The sequence below is a fragment of the Panthera onca genome, chromosome B4, assembly GCF_046562875.1.
Source record: "Panthera onca isolate mPanOnc1 chromosome B4, mPanOnc1 haplotype 2, whole genome shotgun sequence".
Taxonomy (NCBI): Eukaryota; Metazoa; Chordata; class Mammalia; order Carnivora; family Felidae; genus Panthera; species Panthera onca.
Window position 1 is genome coordinate 48,521,762 of NC_138345.1, and position 6,000 is coordinate 48,527,761.

Here is a 6,000-nt window from a genome sequence, read left to right on the forward strand (position 1 = left end):
AAAAAAATTTTTCAGAGGAAACAGATTATTTCATTCTACAGTTAGAAATAAACAGCTTAAAATGCAAAACACCTATGGGAAAAATACATGTGCAGGTTTTGGCCTTGGGAAAAGCAGTGGTACCGACAACCTCTAATGTTAGCTATCACGAATGGCAACATGTAGAAATGTCGCATTTGCCACTCCTCCCAGCCACCCGTGATCCCTGCACTTCTTATCTCCTACTCTTTTCTACACACACTACATCAAAGCCCCATTGCCAAACCACTCTCCAAGATGTTTAAAATCACAGACACCTGTTTTTTAAAATTTTAACATGGACGTGCAACATGAATAAAACATATAGATCTGAATTGTTCTGGATTAAGTGGGATAGCTGGAGAGGAAACTCAAGCCCAACCCATTTTTCTCTGCCAACAGTTCCAAAAACACTCTCCTAACTCATTTTCCCCCGAAAAATATGTAGGATGGTTGCCTGAAGAGTGGGGAAATATTGAAGCAAGACGATTTCTTTTTGGTTAAAACTACATAGTTTTTAAAATCCAAACATGGAAGGCTAATCAAAATCGCTGCTAATGTCACTCTTTCTAACTACCTTAAAGATCAAAATAAAACAGAATTTTGTGCAGGACTGAAGAAGGAGAATGTCTCTGCAGAAATTATGTTGATGTCACTGGGATGAAAGACATGCTCTATGTCCAAGTTTTGACTGCAAACAGGGAGTTCTCTCTGTGAGCCTCCAAACTCCCCCTTCCCGGCCTCTGCTGCTATCTTCCTGCACCAAGGTGGATTCAGTGACTCTCAGGTCACCACAGTCTGTTTTTGGATGGGGGGGCGGATTTTGACGAAGTCTTGGAGCTCAAGCTTTAGTGCTTGTCGCTGTGTCAATACATGTAATACAAAGCCTAGAAATGATGATATAACAATAGAAGTTGTGGTAGGGTGGTGAGGTTACAAGATTTTATTTCCCCATAAATTTTGAAAATAATGTTCAAATTTAGAATTTGGAGCTAAGTAAATTGTGTACTTTATAGCTTTAATAGGAAACAAAGAAGATGTAACTGGGATTTCCATTAGCCCAATGTACTGTCTTCCAGTGAGAAGGGAACACAAGACTTGTGGAGGTGGGGTCTACTGCTCACCTCCTCATACTCTTGCCCAGCTTTCAGAAAGCAAGCACAATTAGGGCTCCACTAAATGTAAAATGAAAATTTTAATCTAGGCTCCATGGTTGTAAAAGATGTAGGAAAGAAGAGTTCTTGCATCGTGGAAGGATTCCTGTACTTTGAGGCAGGATGTTTATGTTCAATTCCTGCTCTGAGAATAACTAAACCATGTGATTTTGAATAAATCACTTCATATCTCCAGCTGTTTTCTATAGGACAAAATATTTATCTCACAAGGATACATTGTTAGGTGCTTCAGAGTTGCACTGGCATCTCTCACATTAGGGGAGAGCAATTTCCTGTATGCAACCAAACAGCTATTTACACTTGGAATTAATCTCTGGGCACTACTGATGAAAACATTTTCTACAGTGGTTCTTGAATTTGACCAAGTTTTGGGAGTTTTAAAAACAGATTTCGACCCACCCCAAACTAAGAGAATCAGCATTTCCATGGGCAAGATCCAAGACTAAATGTTTTCAAAAGTGATCTACTGTGATTTTGATGATTGCCCAGACTTGGGGAAACCTACGCTTTTCAAACTTTAAAATGCATGTGATTCACTCAGGCTTTTGTTAAAATGGAGATTCTAATTCAGGAGACCTGGGTTGGGGGGCTGAGGCTCTACTCTCTAGGTAGCAAGGGTTTAGATGTCCTTTGGGTCTCCCTCTCTTTGAGAGGGCAAGTCACACATTGTCTAGGAGGTTCTCTCTAGGAAAAGAGAAGATGATTTGAGCTCAGAGACTTCTTAGTTTGTGAGTAACTCAAATGGTTAAAAACCACATAAATTATTCCTGCCTGGACTAAAAAATAAATGGTTGAATGTGTAATTAAAATGTCAACTCTGAGAAGGCATTAAAAGAAAGGAGGCAGTGGATCAAATATCATTCCTTGTTTTTATAAGATATTTTGGGAGCTAGGGGTGGAAACCATGCTTTGTTTTGCATGCTCATGCATTGGGCAACTTGATTGTTATCTTATAACAATTTAGAATCACTTCAGACAATAGCCCAGGTAATAAAGGTCCTTTGCTATTGAAAGACTCCCTCAAAATGAAAATTTATTGGGAAATTCCATTTTTAATCGTTCAAATTCAGACTTCTCATAAATATTGAAATGGGACCAGGAAACATTTTAAAAAATCCAAACAAATATCTAATTTTCAAAAATAAGTGAACATAGAAAGCAATCCCATTTTGTCGAGTTTGTCAGGGTCTGGGTTCTCATCCTCAACTTTGTATGTTCAGACACTGTATTATAAAAAGTTAACTATAATATCAATGTTCTTAATATACACCAAACAGCAGGCTGGTATAGCAGTTATTTCCTTGTTCTGATCAGGGTATATTTTCCTATAGGCAAACTAATGATGATGTTGCCAGGAGGCATGGTTTCAGCAGAGAGGGATCACTTATATAATCTAAATGCTTACTATTATCAAATTCTGGTAATTTGATTATTCAGTCTCCACAGTGGAATTGCATCTATGGTGGGTAAAGTGCAGGGCCCCAACCCAGATAAATGGATACCGTCACCAATGCGGTCTCTGGCCATAATCTACCAAAATGGTGCATAGTTGCTGAATACCAGTCTGTAAGGTGGATGGGACATTTGAGTCAGTCTGCCAGAATATTCTCATCTCTGGAAAGTGAATAATAAGTCAGTGTTTCTTATTTTGTGCTTTTATTGCTGACAACCACAACCTCTCTTCCTAAAATGCACTAAATAATACTTTTTTTCTTCCTTTAGGAAAATAGAACTAACTATACTCCTCGCGAGGTTTCAGGCTCGTTATAGTAAGCATTCCAAGACTTAGTGTTTATTTTGTGATATTTATTATTTTTTCCTTTACCAGCTCCCAAACACTATTCCATTTCCTTATCCCCTCAGGAGGCACCCACTCTAGTATTTATAATATATGTTCTTCCAATCCACTTTCCATACATGTTTTAATCTTTGAAGAATGCAAGGTGGTATTTTGTCAGTTAAATATGCATATATATTTAACGCTATAAAATAAAAGTTGTAATTGCATTTTTCTTATGTTTTTCACACAACATTATGCTCTTGATGACCAACAAAGTTAAGAATTCTAGTTATGGCTTCTGACTACTACAATAGGAATTCTATTCTATGTATGAATCAGATGTTCCTTGGTCATTCCACTAGTGATAATCATGTTAGATATTTCCAACTCTACTACCATAAGCAATACTATGTGGATATTCTGGTGCACTCAATCTTTTGATTGAGGTTTTTCATATATAGTTAGTGAATTTTAAAAATTAAAAATACCTTCCCCACTCAATCTTCTATTCATTTGCCTTGTCTAAAGTGTCCTTAATTGAAGAGAAATCTCAGTTTTGATGTAGTCAGATGTATACATTTATTTGTTAACGTCCTAAAAGTACAAACTAAAGAGGAAAAAGCAATTTGTACATTTGATTACCTCATTATTAGTTATCTCCCAGATATATATAATAAGTTACATGTATACAGAAATTCATTTATGCATTCTTTACTTGTTTTACTGGTCTATTTATTTGTTCTTATTCTAGAACTGCACAATTTTAAATATTTGGCTTTTTTTTTTTTTTTTTCACTTGAAGGAGGCTTGTTTATTGGACCGCAGGGGATAGTTAGTGGCCAGGGAATGCACTGAGAGGACCCAATCTCCGGGGTGCCTCCCTCAATCTTCCATAGGTGGTGACAGTTTTGCACAGTCCTTTCTATGGTGTCATCTATGGTGACTAGGGGCCGGTAGCCCATGACCTGTTGGGCTCTCTCACAGCTGTAATAGTGGAATGTGCCAACCAGTGTGACCCGCATTGGTGTGAAAGGGGGCTGGAGATGGATGACAGGACTGATCACCGTCACCAGGAGGGACAGCAGAAGGGCCAGGTGGTAGGGCACCCAGCACAGGATGTGGTACCTGGGGGCCTCGTAGTTGAGGCCTGTCAGGATGTGGGGCAGGAATGTCCAGAAAGGGATGGGTTCATCGTTGGTGATGTGAAATGCCTTCCCAATGACGGCTGCACCTTGGGAGAGGTGTTTTGCAGCCAAGATGTGTCCGTGCACCACATTCTCCACGTTCTCCACAAAGGTGAAGCCCACCAGGTCCTCCCCGTTTCCAATCACAAACTTCATGTTGCCTTTCTTGGCTGCCTCGATGAGGATGGGGACCAACTGGGGGTCTTTGGGGCCAAAAGTGACATAAGGGCGAGTGGCTATGGTTACAAATTTCCTCTCAGGATCACTGGGGTCCAGGACTGTTCTCTCCTTTAAGATTTTTGCCTCCGTGTAACAGTCAATGAGTTTCATGGCATAAGGGAGGTCTTCAATTCCATTCTTGATGTTGACACCCTCAAAGATGAACTGACACTGCTGGTTAAAATTAGTTTCTAAACCCCAGCCTCTTTGCAAGTTTTAATGACATTCTTGGTTGCAATGTAATTCACTCTGTAAGAGTTCCTTGTCGTTACTGGATGGTGGGGGTGATGCACGGTGGAAAACTCTGATTATACCTTTCAGAGCTGGGTACGGATCCTGTTGGTTGCAGAGGTCACCCGGAAAGAATTCCCCCACCCCGGGGAGTTGTCAAACCCTTGCCGCATATCAAATCCATCCATTTCAGCTCCAAATATCGTTATGTTTGCGATGAAGTTTTCTCAGTGCTCAGTCAATCCTCAGCAAACCAGCCTCCATCCGTAGGCGATCCCCAGGGCCAGCCTCAGGGCTCCCTCAGCTTGCACCCAAACACCTGCAGGCGCCAGCGGCCATCCGTTTCTCCACGCCCCAGTGAGCCCAGTACAATGTTGCTGGAGTACAAACACCTTTGTTCTTTTTTTCAAAATGTGTTAGTTCTGCAGGAATTTTTATTCAGTCACATTAATTTTTGAGTTAATTTATTAAGGATCTTCCTTTCAAAACTTTCTGAGGTTTTGATTGGAATTTCATGGAGTGTATAATTTATAAATTATTTTAGAGGCAAACAGCTATTAACCCATATACACATACAGACATATATGATCTTTTGTATCCTCTAACAGAATATTCAGATTTTCTCTATAAAGGTCTTATGCCATCTTTTTTAATTCCTAGGAATGGTGCAAATTTTGTGAAATATAATTTTTTATAGTTGATTATTATTGGACTAGAGAAAGAATATTAATTCTTATATGTGGCTCTTTTATTAAGTAAATTTATTGTACTTCTTATAGTTATAATATATATAGTAATTTTCTTGGGATTTCATTGTAAATGAAATCATTCATAAATAATATCTACTTGTTATTATAGTTTTTCTTTTTTGCCTTTTTTTACTGGGAAGACCTATAATACTTGGTTGAGGTACCATTTATAATGACAAAAATTCTTGTCAGTCTCCTAAACTTATGTAAAGTTTGTCTAAAACTCTTATATTAAAAATGATTGGAAAACAGCCATAAGATTAAAGAAGCTCTGTTCCATCCATAATTTTCTGATAATTTTATTATTAGTGTATTTTGAAAATTATAGCATACGTTTTTCTTTTTTTCTTTTTTATTCTGTGATGTGGCAAATTTGAGAGTTTTTTTTTTTTTTTTATGTTTGACCTCCTCATATTCCTGAGTGATACCTACATTACCATCATGCATTAAAAAGGGAAAACGTTGGGGCGCCTGGGTGGCGCAGTCGGTTAAGCGTCCGACTTCAGCCAGGTCACGATCTCGCGGTCCGTGAGTTCGAGCCCCGCGTCAGGCTCTGGGCTGATGGCTCGGAGCCTGGAGCCTGTTTCCGATTCTGTGTCTCCCTCTCTCTGCCCCTCCCCCGTTCATGCTCTGTCTCTCTCTGT

At 39.1% G+C, this 6,000-nt stretch overlaps 1 pseudogene; it reads right to left on the reverse strand.

Moving 5' to 3' along the window:
- Positions 1-4,795, reverse strand: part of LOC132695391 (sterol-4-alpha-carboxylate 3-dehydrogenase, decarboxylating-like) — a 28,806-nt pseudogene extending 24,011 nt beyond the window's left edge.
- Positions 4,796-6,000: the final 1,205 nt, after the last annotated feature.